Here is a 19865-nt window from a genome sequence, read left to right as displayed (position 1 = left end):
TTTAGTCCATTTATAATTAAACTTTTATATATTGGTTCTGATATGTGCAAGTCTGAAAATTACATGTTATATAAGTTACCAATTGACAGTGGTCTGAGGTTGATGATGGGTCTTGAGCTATGAACTATTTCACTGAAGAGAGTAGACGCATACTTGCAACTGCATAACCACAAACTACTGAAGTTGAACCTACCTATTTTTGAAGGGAATATTTTAGATTGGTAATCCTTTTTTTCACACAAATCCCACACTCAGCGGCGTACAAAAGTTAAACTACTTGATGTCACTTCTACAGTGTGAGGCGTTGCAGACGATATAAGGTTTTTCTATGAAAAACACTAACTACGGCAAAGATATTTTATTGTTACAAGAGAGGTATGGACAGATTCTTACTATAATACAAACATACATGCAATTTGTACTTGATATTGCGCGCCGATTTATACTTTAACTAGCCTCCGCAACTATTGACAAAACTGAAACTTACGTACGAGGCCTACGTAATTCTGAACAAGTTGCCCGCAGAAATACGTCAAAACTTAACCAGAGAACATAGGTCAACAAACTGGACTTTGAATGAATTATGCAAAGCAATTTTAGACGAGTTAATCATCAAGGAAGCCGGAAAATTACCTCAAACAGTAGAAAGCCATGCACTCGCTACCGCTACATTCTTGACCAACGCAAAATCACGCACACAATCAGCATTCAAGAAGAACGAAAGGTCATACTCTAATATAAACACCAGGCAATGCGCATTCTGTCACAAAATCGGACACAAACCCGACACCGGCACTAAAGTCACAACCGCTAACGCGCGTATGAATATAGTCAAGAGCGAAAGACTGTTTCAATTGCCTAGGTCACCTTGTCGTGTTACTATAGCTCTCTAATACATCTATCAAATGGTCAAGACGTCTTTTCTTTCTATCAACCACTTTATGATAAAGACCAACTGGTCTGAAAAGCCTGTGATATCATGGTCAATTCACGAGATAGTTGCTGTAAGTTTGTATCAAATAAGAAGCTTAACAGCAGCTTTGACTCAAATGAAGTGATATTATCAACAAATGTTCCATAAACAAACACTTTCAGTTGAAATACATTACAATATAAAACACATTTGAAATAATTTATTCTAGCAACTTAATACTTTTATCAAGGCAGACCCTTCAACTATAAAAAAACATATCCAAAACTGATTAAAAAATAAAAGTAACACATCATACATTATTGCGCCCGAAGTGTTTTTTTCTGTATTTATCTTCATCGGGAACTCCCAAAGCGGAATATGCGAAAGCCATGGATGTATAAGAAACGAAACAGTTGAAAAGATATATGACCAAACAGGACTAATTTCTCCTTGAAATCATGATTATTGGTTTATTTTTTGATTCCGGCTTTCAATTTTGATATTGAATATAATGCATCTGATATAATGTTTTATTTCGGAGAAGTATTATATAAGTGAGACACAGCTGAAAGGGTGAAAGAGGTGATTGCTTCCCAAAACCTCAAGGCGAACCCGAGGTTGACAACATTGTTTTGAAGAGTAGTAACCTGCTTTGTCGTCAACTCCGATATTTGTTATTAAATTTATTATACTGAAAATTCTATTACTATTGTGAATTATTGGGTTTTGTTTTGCCAGTTTTCTTTTCATTTATAAAGACGACAGAGCAATATTCTATCAATTGTTACCGCGGAGCTATTTGTATCACTAAAACGTAACCTTTGTATTAAGATAAAAAAAAAAACCAATTAGAAAAAAAAACCAAAAAATCAAAAACTCACATTTCAACATGTAGTGTAATAATTTATAATATTCAACTGCAGATTGATTTTATTTACATTATCTTACAGAGAGGTAAAAACATGATGAAGAAGAACATTATTCGCCCTACGATCATTATATCCTTGATAGTTGTTTTATTTCTTACAATGGAGGTGCAGAAGCTTAATTATAGATTGAAAATGGTCACACAGTTTTTACTAAAGAGAAAGGAGACATATCAGGATGTATGGACAAATACAAATAGAAGTCTCACTGTTGTAACAGCATTTTTTAATCTCGGGAAATTTCCGAAAGGTTCATTTTCAAATATCCGAACACCGGAGTCATACAAGGTTTGGATGTCTGTGTACAAATATCTTAAAAATCCATTAATAATTTATACAGATTCCAAAAAGTTTGCCGATTTATTTACAGTACTACGAAACAATTCAGCATTTACCACAAAAATAATAATATTCTCTAGAGATGACCTATGGACATTCCACATCAAACCACAAATTGCCAAACTTTATTCCAAACCGGGATACCCAAAGCACTATCCGAATACATACATACCGGATTACACATGTATGACTCATTCAAAGCTGACTCTAGTTGCAAAAGCAATTAATTCAAAACTACTGGCATCAGACTATTATTCCTGGATAGACTTAGGCTATTTCCGTGATATTTCTAGACGTAAAAAATATTTCTATTTAGAAGTTCCTAGTGATTTTGATAATTCTAAAGTTGGTGTCACTCAAGTATATAATGTAACGTTTCAGCAAGATCTATTATTCTCGGAAATAAGAACTGGATAGGTGCTGGACTATTTCTAGGAAAACCAGACGTTTTAAAAAAGTTTGAATCTCAGTATAACAATAGAGTTATGTATTATTTGTCACAGGAACTGATGAACGTAGACCAACACATACTATATTCAATGTACACAGCCGAGGAGAGAAAGAAAAATCCTATTACCGTTGAAGTTCAACCATATCTCCTAGGGCAACAAAAAATTATATCCGGTGATCCATGGTTTTATTTGGGATTTTTAATGTATAATGAAAACATCAACGCTAGTCATATAGGTCGTAAATAAACCAAATATCGTGGTATCTCTAGGGAAGTGTTGCTTCGTGCATAATCAGCTCGGAACAATTATTGTTGCTAGGTAAACTAAGTCAAGAGCCTGTAATTCAGTGATTGTCTTTTGTTGCTGTATATCATATTTGTTTTTTGTTTATCACTTTATAAATAAATCAAGCCATTAGTTTCTCGTTTGAATACACCTTATCGCTATTTATTCCAATCCGGATAAGTTCTGAAATTACACATCTTTTTCATCCAATTGAACCTATCTGGGGCCCTGTTTAAACAATGTATTTTGCATAAAACTTTTCAAAGAGACACTTTGAACCATCGTAAAAACTTCAAACAAAACATTTTTATGATTTTAATTTGTGTTTTAAAAAAGTGGATCATAATCTATCAAACTTTAAGTTTCAAAATGTTCGCATTCTAAACTTTTTCATCCCTCAGCTCGTTACAGATGACCTTTGTTTTTGCGACACTTGACCCAAACAGGAAGTTGTCTAAGTGACGGTTTTTGCCGGATTGGACTAAATAGCGATAAGTCTATTGTTTTACATTAATTTTGTCATTTCGGAGCCTTTAATAGCTTGCTATGCCATATGAGTTTAGCTCAAAGTTGAAGACTGTACGGTGACCTATGGAACACCACAGCTGTCTTATGTGGAACTCTGATATTACTTTATGTTGTTTTATTATTACTTGATGATATTTTGTCTTTACTTAATATGGTTTTGACATTACGTAATAATGTTTTGATATAACTCAATATGGAATAGTCATTACTTAATGATATTTCGATATTACACGATATGGTTTCGTATTGACTTGATATAGTTTTGTCATTACTCAATATGGTTTTGTCATTACTCGATGTGGTTTCACCATTATTTAATGTGGTTGTGTCATTAGTCAATGTGGTTTTAACATTACTTGATATGAATGTGACTTAACGTTATGTAGTTGTTTCATTACATGATGTGGTTTTGTTATTTTGTAATGATGATTTGCCTATTCTTTATATGGTTTTAACATTACGTAATGATGTTTCAAAATTTGACGATTTTATACTACATGATGTGTTTGTTTCATTATTTGATGTGGTCCTGTCATTCTTTGATGTGGTTATCCCATTACTTGATGAGGTAAAATCGCGTGACCAATTCGGAAAAACCTGTTATATTTTTAGATAGATTTCCATGTTGTATGTGCCTTGGATGAGTGTGGCCATCCATCGAATTAGAGTTCAAATTAAAGTTCGGGTTACTGTTTGAGTTAAACTTTGAGTTAGTCTTCGATTTCGAATTCAAGTCATTATTAGAATTAAAGTTTTAGTTAGCATTGAGTTTCGAGTTGGATTTCGAGTTTGAGTCACATTTAAAGGTAGAGTTCTAGTTACAACATTAAATTTGAGTCACTTTTTGAGGTAGAGTTTGAGTAAGATTCGAATTTAAGTCTCATTTAGATTAATTAAGATTTTGAGTTGAAATTCGAGCTATCTTATATGAGTTCGTAATTAAATTTTCTATCGAAGAACAAGGACTTTTGCTCGGGCTTCCGAAAAGAGGGCTCCGGGGTATGCGTACAAAAGATAAACAATGTTACAGTATACAAAACGCAACATAGAAGTTGAAATAAAGTTAGATGTGGTGTGATTGACAATGAGACAACTATCCACCAGAGTTTAAACGCAGTGGATGTAAGAAATCATATATAGGCAACCGTACAGCCTTCAACACACCGTATAGTCAGCTACAAAAGGCCACCATGCACCATGTGAAAAAATTCAAACGAAAAAACAAACGTTCTTATTTATAAATAAACAATCTACAAAAAAAAAAATGACACACATTTATACAACGACAACAATTGAACTTCATGCTCCTGACTTGGGGCAGGTACATAAAGAAAGTGCACGTGGCGGAGTTTAACATGTATGTGAGCGCTAAATCCTAAACTTGCATCGGACTGTTACAGCTGTGTAACAGCACAACACGAGAAAAAAATGTAAACTAGACAAAGTGATGCCCCCGCACTCAACTCATTTAACCGCTTATACCCCAAAAATGACAATGTTCAATTATCTCCCAAAAGAGCAAAAGATAATAAAAATAAAAACTCTGACCACATGCAGACCTTCAATATATGTACAAACAGACAGTAAAGAGAAAACTTACTAGGATTCAAACTGTAGGAGGAGTTATACGGAATAACTATATACCCATAATGGGACGGACAGACGGACGGACGGACGGACAGGGGTAAAACAATATGCCCCCAACTTTCAGTTGCGGTGGCATACACGACAGTTTCATATGGCTGATTCAATAGATCGGTATGACTGGGTAATATAAATCCATCGGGGTGATCTCGGATGCTCCAGAAAGGCACCCGTCGTGTTATTCGAGAAAGTACAAACCCAGTGATTTGGTTTTATTTGGTAGTTTACATTCAAGGGAAAGATGATGGTATTATGGTAACGACCACTGGAACATGTCCGTCGTCACATGTGAAACAGATATTCCAAAAAGTCTTTTTTTTCAATTAGTGTGAGGTAGATCAGGGAATTCAATTGATTACAAATAAAAGATTGATATTCGTATAAGTTCAAATGATGATTTACGCTAAAAAAAAAATCGGAGAATTCTTATTTTATAGTATTGATGCTTTGTCGCTTAGTCCGAGCCCCCCCCCCCTCCCCCCGGTTTCCCTGTAACTTTAGTGTGAGTTGATTTGAAGTGTTTCATTTGTTAACAATAAAGTTCAAGTCTTTTGATTTGTGTCGAGCCTGCGACATCAATGTAGCGGCAGTGAGACACAACAAACCTATATTTCGTCGTCGATAGTGGTCTCCATCTCCATTTTTTTTTAATTTCTATTGAGTTTAACCTTTCATTATACTTGGTACTAAACATGTATGCCATCATAATTTTTTACTTTTAGAATATCATACTGTATTTGTTTACCTCGACTATTGTATCTCAGATTCTGTATTTATATTGTATGTTTCTCTGTAAACTTGTATTTAGTTTTTAGAGAATAAAGTATCTATCTATCTATCTATCTATAGATCGTTAGGTTTCTAGTTATTTACATTTTTCATTTCGGGACCTTTTATAGCTTACTATAGGGTATGGGTTTTGCTCATTGTTGAAAACCATACAGTTTTGTTTTAGTTAAATAAAACCGAATTAAACTGTTTTGACATGATACATTTGTAAACCTCCATGAAGTGTTTTAAAACTTGTATAGGAGTTATTCCTCAATTTCAAGAAAAAGCATCTACAGAAAAACAATTTTTTTTTAAATTTTTTTTTACCGATAAATGTATAGATAAATGTACAGCCGATCAACATGACGCTTTTACACTTACAGCAGCAATATCAGGCGAGACACAGGATTCCGTGGAATATTTTACAAATTTATTACAAAAATACTGCTTCCGTTTGAGAACTAAGGATAAAAACAACAGGACCAAGTGGTTTAGGGATATCCCAATTATGTCCGAAATACTGTAAACTTTTTAATACTTTTTTTCTTATTATTGTCTGCCGTTCCCCTTTTTCATACCAAATAACTCTGAACAACCACTCGAACTTTAATTGAACTTTAACTCAATAAATAGCGATACCCATCCAAAGCACATTAAACAAACGATATATTGAAATCTGTTTAAAAATAGAACATATTTTTTTCCGAATTGGTCACGTGGTTTTACCTCATCAAGTAATGGGATAACCACATCAAAGAATGACAGGACCACATCAAATAATGAAACAAACACATCATGTTTTGTAAAATCGTCAAATTTTGAAACATCATTACGTAATGTTAAAACCATATAAAGAATAGGCAAATCATCATTACAAAACAAAACCACATCATGTAATGAAACAACTACATATATATATATAGTAAGAGCTAATTGTTTCTTGCCAGTACAGCTGACACTTAATGTCAGTGCAAGAGTGTTGACTACTGGGCTCGTGATGAAACGTCAAACAGCAAAACCCCAGCAGCCAGCGGACGCGAAACAAAGCCACAGTTTGGACCTGATGTGACGTCAAAGGAAAGTCATGACATTAAAGTTATTTCACCATCTCTCCACGTGACAAAATTTTAACATGGACAACATTTAAAACTTTTTTTGATAACTATAAATGAAATTAAGTCGAAAGAGTACCTCAGATTTTCGAAAAACTTGACAAGTTGTCAATTACCTACAAAGTTCCGAGTTTAAATATATGAAAGTTGAGAAGTAGAATTAGATCGATATAATTAAGAAATAATTCACGGGAGCTTGAATTTATCGTGATTTTACCACGGGTTGGCCCTTTATGCTAAATATTTTACCACGAGCGACAGCGAGGGTAAAATATCAGTATAAAGAGCCAACCATCCCTAGGTAATGAATTTATAGTGATTTTACAACGGGTTAGGATATCTTATATAATCTAGTTTTTATAAGATATCTTATAAACTTATCTGATAAACTTTATATTTCATATACTTTATAAGATATCTTATATACTTTATAAGATATCTTTATAATTTATAAGATATCTTATAAAGAAAATTATATGAGATATAAACTATATAAGATATCTTCTAAACTATATAAGATATCTTCTTAACTATATATATAAGATATCTTATAAACTATATGAGATATCCTATAAAGTTTATTAGTAATAATATAAACGGTACCAATTTTACTGCACCAGATGCGCATTTAGATATTAGATATCTTGAAGTTAGAATAAATTATGGAACGCCAAAGCTTTCTTATGTGGTACTCTGACATTACGTTATGTAGTTTTATTATTACTTGATGATATTTTGTCTTTACATAATATGGTTTTGACATTACTTAATGATGTTTCGATATTACATGATAGGGCTTCGTATTGTCTTGATATGGTTTTGTCATTACTTAATATGTTTTTTTATGGAAACGTATCTAGGACATCTAAGTGTTTTGTATGTTGACATAAAACAGCATATTTATGTCGACATAATAATTTTTTTCGCAACAAGTCGACTTAAAAAATGCACTAAAACGTATTATCCCCGGCTTAGTATATTTCTAGGAGTTTGATTGGTTAACGCACGTCGTTACAAAACCCATAGCCCCTGGGTGTTGCTAACCCATATCCCCGGACGTTGCTACCCATTACATCGGGGAATTTCACGCGCGTTTTCCTTAGTTCTATGGTTGTTCCTTATGAAATATCAATTTCTGTAGATTTTCCATGATGTCTGTATAATTAAATACGTAATCCACTAACGATTTTATCTTATAACATCGATTATTTGCACTCATTTTAGTAAATGCATCACTATGCAGCCACATTGTCAATGAATGGTACTACTGACCTAGCTATGCAAATGACCCACGTTGACGTCACACCGTTTATGATGTAACTCTCACAACATTGCGCGCCAAATTCGACCCATTTCAGTTTCTCTGTCTCTAGTTTAAAAACGTCTTATATTTGTCTACCTGTAGGGTTCTACCAAAGGTAGTACCCTACACCCCGTAAAAAATATGTCAAATTCCCAGATTTCAATAAAAGATATTTAAAAACTGAAAAAAACGTTGCTTTTACGTTAAACTTTGTGGTCGAATTTCTCTAAAAATCGCCAGATTTAGACTAAGACCGGGGATAAATTCGTTATCTACGTTCATATCCGTAGATATGGATATTTTAACACCCTTCAGTACCCTGTACACCCTTCGGCTGCGCCTCAGGGTGTACTTGGATACTTCAGGGTGTTAAAATATCCATATCTACGGATATGAACGTAGATAACTTATAATACATGTAGATTTCACGACATAATTTATGTCGTAATGTTTACATCAATGATTTATGTTGATAAAAATTATATCGATTTATGGCGATTTCCTATAAAGAAATACAATTTAAATTTTATGTCGATATGATTTATATTGATTTGTCATAAACAAGTGAAATTATCGATACATAAGATAAGAACAAAATGCTATATTATAAACTATGTCGATCAAATTTATCGGCATTATCGACATAAAAATATCGAAATTTTGCAAACAGAAAGTGTTGTCGATTTCTTCTATGTCGCTAAAACGTATTGTTAATGTTTATTCTATTTGAACAAGGAATTGTGGGAAAGTTCGACTGAGTTATAGTAGGGTGCCCAGTCAACAAATTTAATCGATTTGGGTTAACGGAATAACACACGGCTATATTTTATATCATTGGAAAGAGGTGAACAAGCCTCGTCGAAAAATTGATGTCGTCGTTGTCTACAGTGGTCACGATTTTCTTAAATTTGGGTCAAAGGTCAAATCTAAAATTTCAAGGAAAACGTAGAGTCACGTTTAGACAGCTGGCCACCCCTACATATTTGCGTTTATAACAAAACAAATTCAAATAATTCAAAGGATTATAACTATAGTTTCTATATTTAGGAATAATTTGATAATTTTATTGCCAAATATGGTTCGAGATTGACATTTGTACTTAAAGGTGCACATTTACAATTTTCATTGAGCTGTTAAATAACAGTGACCGTGACCTTTTAAAAGTTCCAAAATCGGAATTTTTACATAAGGTTCGATATAAGTGATCTTTAGAGATGTTTTTAGATATTAACATTTATAAGTTACCCTCCCAAAATGTTATTTTTTCCGTCTTTTGATAGAAGGTGTTCGTCATGATTTTCTGGGTAAATATCCAATTCTCTTTTGATGAACGTGGAAGCACATCAAATAGTACTTAGTTCCAAAACTGATGAATATTAACGCAGAATTGATTGAATTAGCAGGTCTGAGTATATATTTCCTTTACAGAAATAAAAAAAACAAACTGCAAACGGTGAAAAAGGGGGAAGGTTTCTGTTACAAGTTATGAAAACAAAATGAGAATTAGAAACAGCAGGCTCATCACTCCATCGTACACACTTATATCAAGTGTAATGTACATGACTTATCGAACATAAATTGGCCTAAAATTGACATGAAGTTAAAGATTATCTACAAAAAGAAAGTTTTGTACAGCATCGATGTATTTTACAAACACTTGTAAACAACATCAATCTAATTAAAATATAGATCTCTGATTTCGTTATCCTCATTTGAGCTTATATATAAGAGCATGCTAGTTAATAAAGATCAGAATTTTAATAAGAGCGAAACAACATAGAAAAAATTGCCGAGCTAGTAGCAGCTATTACGTTTCATTGTCTACTGTTAAGTTGAAAGCCCACCGACTAGCTTTAGGTAAGAGAGCTAATTTCAGATATTCTTTTTCTTTTAAATCGCATTCGACGCAAGTAGCAGAATGCTAGGAATACAGAATACAATCTGATAATGGTGGCGGCAACACCGTAAACTGTTTGTATAGCTTTATATTTCAGAGGGCAGAGGAACTGGATGATTCATACTTTGTATATAGATCCATTGTGTTACGAAGTTTTCGTCATATCCTTGACCTCATATTCATGGTTAAGTGACTGCTAAAAAACTGTATAGCTTTTTTCGTCATGTGAAGGTCTCAATTATCATGAGTTCTAGGATAACTATATTTGGTTACTAATATATGGTATCCTTGTAAGGTCTACATGACCATCAGACATGATTCACCTGACATAGAAATAATTTCACGGATCAGAACAAGGTTAAGTTTCAGTGGTCAAGTCATGACCGTCAGACATGATTCACCTGACCTCGACCTAATTTCACGGTCAAGTCCGTACAGTCTCAGATAGTAGTGGGTTAAATATATTTGGTGTATGGAATGGTAACAAGGTATACATGATTTTGTAGCAGAGTTCATCTGACCTTACCTCATTTACATGGAACATAGATAGTGTTAATTTTATGTAAAACTTGTTGTATAATATAAAAATTAGGAGATGTGGACGCAAGCAATTATAGGCAACCGTACGGCCTTCGACAATGTGAAAAACTCATACCGTATGGTCGGCTATAAAATGGCCAGTTATGAAAAAAATGAAAGAATTCATTTGAAAAAAAACTAACGGCCTGATTTATAACAAAAGCTAGTTTTTACGGTAATGATGTTTATGATCATACATTTTTCAGACTATGATGACGGAAGTTTTTAACGACCTTGACTGGCTATACAGCCCTCGCACGGTCGGGTTCTCAGACTATTGATGACGTCCTTTCATTAGTTTTCAGTAAGGGAATACCCATTTGATTTCGAAAACAGGGAGGGAATGAGGATTTTGAAAATGAATTACTTGGCCTGATATGAACTGAAATAATTGACTTTGCACAAGAAAGGATGAGAATGAACACTCTTCAACATGAAATGCAGGATAGTTGAGGATATGAATGTGTACAAAAGTGAAAATAAATTTTCGCGCCGCCAGCCCCATTCCTTTCTTTAGAATATAAAATGTTCTACCCTAACGGCGAGTACTATTATATCGGTACTTAGTGTTTTTTTGTCTTCATGTTAGTTGTTTTGATGGTTCATGCCGATTTGATAAGTCAAGCCATTTCAAACTGTTTTCAGCAGATTTTTTCTTATGCTGTGTTGTTATACCATTGTCCAGGTCAGGGGAGGGTTGAAGGATCACAAACATGTTTAACCCTCTAAATTCTGTATGTGTCTGTCCAAAATAAGGAGCCTGCAATTCAACGGTTGTCGTTGGTTGCTGTCTGTTGTACCTGTTTTTATTTTGTTGCACGAACGGTGGTATATTTTCGTTCCCACAGAGCCTCGGAGGGATTTATGTCGAAAACATCATACAAGACTTTTGATGTGCCATATTCCGGGTGTGAAACAAAACCGACCGATTTGATTCTTATACTACAATTATAAAAAAATATTTATTCAATAAAAAGTTTAAAGTTTTAAAAAACAAACACAAAACAGATTTCGCCGAACAAAGTGACAATCTACAAAGTTAGCTGGCTATTCACAACAAATAAATTAACCACACAACAAGCAAAAAAGAGTAATGTTTTGAGTGACCTCTGTCCTTGTTAATGACCTAATAGTGTAAGCAACAAAATGATTAATGACACGAGATAATCCGTGTTTAATCAATACCAAAATGTTGACTTAATTTGTGTTTTTAATTGCTAATTTCTTCAAAACGATTTTTATTTCACGCATGCAATTTGGCACACACATGCACTATGTCTTATTGCTTAGATAAGAGTAAAAAATATTGTGATGATACACGTAATAATTTTGCTTTCGATGAAAATAGGGTAATTTTCGATGGATGTGAAGTTAGCAGCCGGTTCGTTATTCGATATTCGATATTCAATATCCAACCGGCTGCTAGCAGTCGGTTCGATATTCAAATTTAGTTGAAAATCATAAAAAATATAATATTTGATAACATTAAAAGCATGATTTTTATAGTTAAAAGGAGTGAAAAGATACGTAGGAAATCGTTTTATGACCCCTTCAAGTTGTCTTAAACTCAAATATAAACCCTTATCAATGCTTATGTAATTTGCATATTTGTCTTTATGTAATATAGATTTTTATCAATAAAACGACATCAAAACTGCAATTTTATATCCAATATTTCCTAAAACAAAAACAAAAACCGATCACTCTAGAAAAAATTTAGAAATATAAATAGAAATATATATGGAAAGCCCCAAAAAAAGAAATACATAGTGAAACCGCTTAAATGACGGTGAGACCCTCCTGTTCTTCCAATGTCCATAAAATTCTAAACTCTGTATAAATAAAGATTGTATCAAAAGGATTTCCCAGAATAATGTCATCTTCGATATCTACGTACGTAGGGCTTAGATTGTCACTTTTCAGCTAAAAATTGTCAAAATTTCAGGACAAAGAGCACAGGGCAATGGTGAGAGCCCCCTGATCTCTCAATCTGCCTAATATTAAGCAGACAGTTAGTTAATAGGTAGATACAAACGTGACTAAAAGGAATTTAAGTACACTTCTTGTCTTTTATGTTTACGGAGGGCCCAAAGTGCCAGTTGGATATTCAAAATATAGAGCTAAAACCAACCTTAGACCGCTTAAATGACGGTGAGACACCCCTGTTCTTTTAATGTCCATAAAATTGGACGAATTCATAGACTCTGTATAAATAAAGATTGTATCAAAAGGATTTCCCTGAATAATGTCATCTTCGATATCTACGTACGGAGGGCTTAGATTGTCTCTTTTCAGCTAAAAATTGTCAAAATTTCAGGACAAAGAGCACAGGGCAATGGTGAGAGCCCCCTGATCTCTCAATCTGTCTAATATTAAGCAGACAGTTAGTTAATAGGTAGATACAAACGTGACTAAAAGGAATTTGGGTACACTTCTTGTCTTCTATGTTTACGGAGGGCCCAAATTGCCAGTTGGATATTCAAAATATATAGCGAAAACCAACCTTAGACCGCTTAAATGACGGTGAGACACCCCTGTTCTTTCAATGTCCATAAAATTGGACGAATTCATAGACTCTGTATAAATAAAGATTGTATCAAAAGGATTTCCCATAATAATGTCATCTTCGATATCTACGGAGGGCTTAGATTGTCACTTTTCATCTAAAATTGTCAAAATTTCAGGACAAAGAGCACAGGGCAATGGTGAGAGCCCCCTGATCTCTCAATCTGCTAATATTAAGCAGACAGTTAGTTAATAGGTAGATACAAACGTGACTTAAAGGAATTTGGGTACACTTCTTGTCTTCTATGTTTACGGAGGGCCCAAAGTGCCAGTTGGATATTCAAAATATATAGCGAAAATCAACCTTAAACCGCTTAAATGATGGTGAGACACCCCTGTTCTTTCAATGTCCATAAAATTGGACGAATATATAGACTCTGTATAAATAAAGATTGTATCAAAAGGATTTCCCAGAATAATGTCATCTTCGATATCTACGGAGGGCTTAGATTGTCTCTTTTCAGCTAAAATTGTCAAAATTTCAGGACAAAGGACACAGGGCAATGGTGAGAGCCCCCTGATCTCTCAATCTGCCTAATATTAAGCAGACAGTTAGTTAATAGGTAGATACAAACGTGACTAAAAGGAATTAGGGTACACTTTTTGTCTTCTATGTTTACGGAGGGCCCAAAATGCCAGTTGGATATTCAAAATATATAGCGAAAACCAACCTTAGACCGCTTAAATGACGGTGAGACACCCCTGTTCTTTCAATGTCCATAAAATTGGACGAATTCATAGACTCTGTATAAATAAAGATTGTATCAGAAGGATTTCCCTGAATAATGTCATCTTCGATATCTACGTACGGAGGGCTTAGATTGTCTCTTTTCAGCTAAAAATTGTCAAAATTTCAGGACAAAGAGCACAGGGCAATGGTGAGAGCCCCCTGATCTCTCAATCTGCCTAATATTAAACAGACAGTTAGTTAATAGGTAGATACAAACGTGACTAAAAGGAATTTGGGTACACTTCTTGTCTTCTATGTTTACGGAGGGCCCAAATTGCCAGTTGGATATTCAAAATATATAGCGAAAACCAACCTTAGAATGCTTAAATGACGGTGAGACACCCCTGTTCTTTCAATGTCCATAAAATTGGACGAATTCATAGACTCTGTATAAATAAAGATTGTATCAAAAGGATTTCCCATAATAATGTCATCTTCGATATCTACGGAGGGCTTAGATTGTCACTTTTCATCTAAAATTGTCAAAATCTCAGGACAAAGGGCACAGGGCAATGGTGAGAGCCCCCTGATTTCTCAATCTGCCTAATATTAAGCAGACAGTTAGTTAATAGGTAGATACAAACGTGACTAAAAGGAATTTGGGTACACTTTCTGTCTTCCATGTTTACGGAGCGCCCAAAGTGCCAGTTGGATATTCAAAATATATAGTGAAAACCTACCTGAGACCGCTTAAATGAGGGTGAGACCCCCCTGGTCTTTTAATGTCCATAAAATTCAACTTAATCATAGACCTTGTATATGTAAAGGTTGTATTAGAAGGATTTTCCAGAATAATGTCATCTTCGATATCTACGGAGGGCTTAGATTGTCACTTTTCAGCTAAAAATTGTCAAAATTTTAGGACAAAGGGCACAGGGCAATGGTGAGAGCCCCCTGATCTCTCAATCTGCCTAATATTATGCAGACATTTAGTTAATAGGTAGATACAAACGTGACTAAAAGGAATTTGGGTACACTTTCTGTCTTCCATGTTTACGGAGCGCCCAAAGTGCCAGTTGGATATTCAAAATATATAGTGAAAACCTACCTGAGACCGCTTAAATGAGGGTGAGACCCCCCTGGTCTTTTAATGTCCATAAAATTCAACTTAATCATAGACTTTGTATATGTAAAGGTTGTATTAGAAGGATTTTCCAGAATAATGTCATCTTCGATATCTACGGAGGGCTTAGATTGTCATGGAAGACAGAAAGTGTACCCAAATTCCTTTTAGTCACGTTTGTATCTACCTATTAACTAAATGTCTGCATAATATTAGGCAGATTGAGAGATCAGGGGGCTCTCACCATTGCCCTGTGCCCTTTCTCCTAAAATTTTGTCAATTTTTACCTGAAAAATGACAATCTAAGCCCTCCGTAGATATCGAAGATGACATTATTCTGGGAAATCCTTCTAATACAACCTTTACATATACAAAGTCTATGATTAAGTTGAATTTTATGGACATTAAAAGACCAGGGGGATCTCACCCTCATTTTAGCGGTCTCAAGTAGGTTTTCACTATATATTTTGAATATCCAACTGGCACTTTGGGCGCTCCGTAAACATGGAAGACAGAAAGTGTACCCAAATTCCTTTTAGTCACGTTTGTATCTACCTATTAACTAAATGTCTGCATAATATTAGGCAGATTGAGAGATCAGGGGGCTCTCACCATTGCCCTGTGCCCTTTGTCCTAAAATTTTGACAATTTTTAGCTGAAAAGTGACAATCTAAGCCCTCCGTAGATATCGAAGATGACATTATTCTGGGAAATCCTTCTAATACAACCTTTACATATACAAAGTCTATGATTAAGTTGAATTTTATGGACATTAAAAGACCAGGGGGATCTCACCCTCATTTAAGCGGTCTCAGGTAGGTTTTCACTATATATTATGAATATCCAACTGGCACTTTGGGCGCTCCGTAAACATGGAAGACAGAAAGTGTACCCAAATTCCTTTTAGTCACGTTTGTATCTACCTATTAACTAAATGTCTGCATAATATTAGGCAGATTGAGAGATCAGGGGGCTCTCACCATTGCCCTGTGCCCTTTGTCCTAAAATTTTGTCAATTTTTAGCTGAAAAGTGACAATCTAAGCCCTCCGTAGATATCGAAGATGACATTATTCTGGGAAATCCTTCTAATAAAACCTTTACATATACAAAGTCTATGATTAAGTTGAATTTTATGGACATTAAAAGACCAGGGGGATCTCACCCTCATTTAAGCGGTCTCAGGTAGGTTTTCACTATATATTTCTTTTTTGGGCTTTCCATAAATATTTCTATTTATATTTCTAAATGTTTCTAGAGTTATAGGTTTTTCCTTTTGTGTTAAGAAATATCATATACAAAAGTACATATTTGAAGTTGTTTGTTGATAAAAATCTATATTACATAAAGACAAATATGCAACTAAGAAAAGGTTTTATATTCGAGAATTTACGACAGCTTGAAGAGGTCATTAAACGATTTCCTACGTATCTTATTAGTCCTCTTAACTATGAAAATCGTGCTTTTAATGTTATCAAGTATTTAATTTTGTTATGATTTTCAACTAAATTTTGAATATCCAACCGACTGCTAGCAGCCGGTTGGATATTGAATATCGAATATCGAATAACGAACCGGCTGCTAACTTCACATACATTAAATTTCGGGTAAAATTTTACTCTTACTAAAATGCTGAAATACTTATATCAAAATCACTTAAATACTTTTCGATTTCGTTATATGATATATTTAATATATAAACTATATTATAGGTACTGTTTTAACTACCAACAAAGTACGCAATAATTTTATTTTTCATGTTAAAGATTCCCCGTACAATACGGTATCTGGGTGTACCCTATAAAAACACGAAATTTAGAAAATCGTGACCACGGGAACTTACGACGACAATCATGATTGTAAAATATAATGATTTTCCTATAATGTGCAAAAAAATCAGCCGTGTGTTATCCGTTAACTTAAACTCGTTAACTAGAGGACTTTTTGGACATTGGGCACCCTACTATTAGACACTCTTCAAGAAGACACAGGCGAAAGCACGTGAATTTGTCTACTGAGAAAAAATATTGTACACATTCTTCATAATATTACAAATTGTACTAATTTAAAAGTTGAAATAACTGAGTATGGCATGGTATTGGTGGCAAAAATTTGATATTTTTCATTTAAATGCAATATTTTTTATTAAGTTGATATATTTCTTTATTTAAATGCAATATTTTTTTATTTGAATGGTATATTTTTTCATTTAAATGGTATATTTTTTCATTTAAATGCAATATTTTTTATTCAAATGGTATAATTTGTCATTCAAATGCAATATTTTTTATTCAAATGGTATAATTTGTCATTCAAATGCAATATTTTTTATTCAATTGGTATAACTTGTCATTTTAATGCAATATCTTTTATTCAATTGGTATAGTAGTTTTTTATTTATATGCAATAATTGCATTATGGGAAATTCTTTGACGTCATAAGGTCAAATTTGCAACAACGTTTGTGATTGGTCGGTAATTGTTTTGATTTCTCCCCTTTCTTTCTAAACATAAGTGACCAAAAATTAAAAAAACGCGTCAGAATATCGCCCCTCAAACTAAATCTGGCGTTCGTGCGAGTCCTGCACTGGCTGTTAAAATCTTCTGGTCCTAACTATTATTTCTATTGCAAAATTTCGATGGTCAAAACGTTCGGACCACAACTTTTCAAAATCTTTCATTGTATATGGATCTATATGCAAGTATATCGTTTTTTTTAAATAGATTAGACGGCACCGTTGGTTTTCCCGTTTGAATGGTTTTACACTAGTCATTTTTGGGGGGCCCTTTATAGTTTGCTGTTCGGTGTGAGCCAAGGCTCCGTGTTGAAAACCGTACTTTGACCTATAATGGTTTACAAATTATGACTTGGATGAAGAGTTGTCTCATTGGCACTCATACCACATCTTCTTATATCTATATACAACGTAAACCAGACGTTTCTCAGACTGTTTTCCTTTTTAATAAATCCTTTGCCGCGCGTTGTGTACTGATTGATACTTCAGTCTGGGAAAACAAGATTTATTTCAGTACTAGTTGTTATTAGCTTTGAGCAAACTTCCACATGCAGAGTAATTGAAAATACTCTAATGTCGGTGCTTTGTGTCTATTGTCTTAATGTTAGTTTTTTTTGTGTGTCTCGTACCGATCTTTTGACTAATTGCAACTGATTAGTGCAGGTTGTTCTTTTATTGTACTGTTACACCACTATCCCAGCCTCGGGATGGGTTGAGTGCTCACAAACATGTTGGTGTACTGTTACACTTCTGTCCCAGGTTAGGGGGAGGATTGGGATCCCGCTAACATGTTTAACCCTGCCACATTCTGTATGTATGTGATTGACCCAAGTCAGGAGCCTGTAATTCAGTAGTTGCCGTTTGTTGCTGTGTTATACATATTTGTGTTTCGTTCATTTTTTGTACATTAATTCGGCCGTTAGTTTTCTCGTTTGAATTGTTTTACATTTGTGATTTCGGGGCCTTTTATAGCTGACTATGCGGTGTAGGCTTTGCTTATTGTCGAAGGCCGTACGGTGACTTATAGCTGTTGATTTCTGTGTAATATGGTCTCTTGTGGAGAGTTGTCTCATTTGCAATCATACCACATCTTCGTTTTTATATCAACCCTACCATATTCTTTATTTGCCTGTCCCTGGTCAGGAGCCTGTAATTTAGTGGTTGTCGTTGGTTCATGTCTCGACACATATTTGATATTTTGTAAATTGTTTTGTTATGTATAATTAGGCCATTAGTTTTTTCGTTTGAATTGTTCACACTTTTTTATAGACGACTTTACAGTATCAGGTTTTTGTCATTGTTGAAGCCCTAACGATTGTCTATAATTGCTTACATCCACTTCATATTTGAACTCCGGTGGATAGTTGCCTTATTAGCAATCATATCCCATCCCATCTTTTCGTTTTTATATCATATACCTGACTTCTAAATTCGTGTTTTCCTGAACAAGCATGAAATATTTGTCACTGGGCGTTAAAAATTAGCAACAAACAATCAATTTAAAATTGTGTTAAATAAGTGGAAAACCATTTGATATTTATCTGTTTGTTGGGGTGGGGGACAGAAGGATTTCATATATGAATATGGTTGCCTGGCAAGAGCTGAAGAATAGGCATGATTAGTGACAGATTAAAATGAATAATAATACCCTCTCTTCCCTTCCCCATCCTTTATCTATAAATCTAAACTGACCACCACGGAATAGCCCAATAGTGTTCAAAGTAGCGTTAAACACCAATCCATCAAAATCCCTTCCCTAGAATATCAAATAATCGTCCCTTAACTGTTATTGTCCGACGGTGTTCTTATATTTATCCAGCTTATCGTCCTACAGGGATGTCCTATTAAGGCTGTCATACCATAAAAACGTTTATAACACAGCTCACATTCTAATATATCTGCATTCATAAATTTATTAGTCATTTAGACTAAACGACGCCATATGTTTGTTATGTGCCTCTGTCGTCTAAACAACCTATCAAAAAAGAGGCGGAAGAGAGCCAGAAGATCTTCCCAATGCAAAACAAAAAAACAGAAATGGACTTCTTCTGGCTCACTACCGAAGAACAAAAAAACGCGCCCCATTAATATGTTTTAAAAACGCCTTGTCCCTACCCTTTTTCCCCAAAAATTGGCATTGTTAAATATATATACATATATATAATCATCATTACAATGCTATTGTAATTTTATAAGACCTACTTTATAACATGATCTGGGACTAATGACATCTATCTATAAGTCC

The 19865-nt window shown here is 34.2% G+C and overlaps 1 pseudogene; it reads left to right on the top strand.

Annotated features, from left to right (window-relative positions):
* The first annotated feature begins 1863 nt into the window (after nucleotides 1–1863).
* On the top strand, nucleotides 1864–3180 carry LOC127737865 (uncharacterized; annotated as a pseudogene).
* The last annotated feature ends 16685 nt before the right edge of the window (nucleotides 3181–19865 follow it).

Source organism: Mytilus californianus, unplaced genomic scaffold (genome assembly GCF_021869535.1).
Source record: "Mytilus californianus isolate M0D057914Y unplaced genomic scaffold, xbMytCali1.0.p SCAF_4, whole genome shotgun sequence".
NCBI lineage: Eukaryota > Metazoa > Mollusca > Bivalvia > Mytilida > Mytilidae > Mytilus > Mytilus californianus.
The sequence above is the reverse complement of the archived record's forward strand: the minus strand, read 5'-3'. Positions and strand labels throughout refer to the sequence as shown.